Here is a 1959-nt window from a genome sequence, read left to right as displayed (position 1 = left end):
GGTTGAGGAAGACATGCTGCTGAAAGAGACATGGGCTCCTGAGACACACGTTGCTGGGGAAGAGACGTAAGAGACACGCATTGCTGAGTGAGACACCGAGGAACCAGCACTGCTGGGAAAGAGACTGTGAGAGACTGTTGGCTGAGGGACGGTGGGCTGGGAGAGAGACTGAGCATTTTCCATGAACTTGAATTGTAGCCTGTGGTGCCTCCCTAATAAACCCCATAATCTGTGAGCTCTGTGTGGCCACTGCAGCGAATTATCGAACCCAGGAGATAGGTGGTGGGTGCTTTGAGGGGAACGGTTGGAGAAAGGGCTGTAGGGAGGCAGCATGTCTGGCCTGGCAGGAATAGGCCTTGGGTTATTGATGATGACTCTGTCTTCCTCTTGTGGAATTAGAGGAGGTCAGAACATGTGGCCTCCTTGACCTTTTTGCACTAGGCCGCATGGTGGTCTTTCTGACCCATTTAGCCCTCACTCTTTAGCACAAATCTTCATGTGTGGTCTGGAGGCCTTAGATACAAATAGGAAACAAAGAGAAATGCTAATTACTCTTGAATAAAATTAACTTCTTATACCACAATGCCATCCCCTGCTCATCCTATGACCAGACTATTGCTCAAGCATGCATTTCACCGAGTTGTATGTGCAACATGTTCTCTTCCTGCCTGGAGTGCCTTCCCTTATCTTCCATGTCTGGCAAACACTTACTCACCCTCCAAAACCCAGCCCAAGTGTAAACCTCCTCCCAGACCCCTTCCACAACTCCATTAGTAAGAAGCAGTGGCTCCTTTCTTATTTCTGTCAAGTATTTTCTAAGCTCCTCTGTTATGTTACAGTTACATGTCTGCTTCCTCTAAAATGCTGGACCAGCAGCGTTTTGATAAATATTCACCACTGAGTTCCTGACTCATTTACGTACTTTTTGCATCCCCAGGAGCTAGCACTGTGCTGGGAAATGGATGCTGTTGTTACTGTTAGTTGCTGTCAAGTCGATTCCAACTCATGGCAACCCCAAGTGTACAGAACAGAATTGCTCCATAGAGTTTTTAAGTCTGTGGCCTTTGGGAAGCAGACTGCCAAGCCTATCTTCCAAGAAGTCTCTGGATTGGTCTGAAGCACCAAGCGTTCAGCTAGTACTTGAGAACTTAACCGATTGATTGTGCCACCCAGAGACTCCAGGAAATGGTAGATGCACAATAGATTCTAGACTGTTCTCTTGGTCTCCTAAAGTGGTCATGTTCAAGTTCAGCTGTAGGCAGTATCATGAAGTAGAAAATAGGATTGTCTTTGGAAAACCATCCATTTTTGTACATTTTCTTCCCTTTGTCTTGAAGCTTTTACTTTTCCCAAGACATTCCCTGACAGTAAAGTTGATTCAATTAACTAATTCAAAGAAGATATTAGTGACACATTTATGTGGTAACAGTTAAAAGTATGCATTAATCTTAAAGAGAATGTTTATACATGACAATGCTTAACCCAAAAGCACAACATTTAAGTAGTAGAATCTCATGCACTTTTAAAAAATATATACGGCACATAACAACAACATCATTTGGGATAAAGTGGAGCCAAGAGGTGTTTTCATGAGAGAACCTCAAGTCATATAATGTAGCCATGTTCATGCTGTCATGAACATTTTGCCCCCACGTTGCAAATCTGAAGCCATACAACAAAGTAGAAGTTTCAAAATGGACTCCACTTAGCCAATGTGTTGGGCTAATCATTGCCCTCCAATCTGTCCATAAGGCAAATTGCCTGGGGCCAGAGGAATAACGAAAACTCAGTAAGTTCCTCTCTTGTATAGCCACAGACTTCAGATCCAACCTGTGAGCTGTGCTTATCAAAGTTAGTTCTATATGTTCACAAATCTTTTTATATGAATCAAACTTACTATTTTAATAAAATTAGTTAAGTATTGTAAAAAACAATTAACTATGAGTACAAAAGAAAGGG

The sequence above is a fragment of the Orycteropus afer genome, unplaced genomic scaffold, assembly GCF_000298275.1.
Source record: "Orycteropus afer afer isolate SDZICR_OR568_19922 unplaced genomic scaffold, OryAfe1.0 scaffold00317, whole genome shotgun sequence".
Classification (NCBI taxonomy): Eukaryota; Metazoa; Chordata; class Mammalia; order Tubulidentata; family Orycteropodidae; genus Orycteropus; species Orycteropus afer.
The sequence above is the reverse complement of the archived record's forward strand: the minus strand, read 5'-3'. Positions refer to the sequence as shown.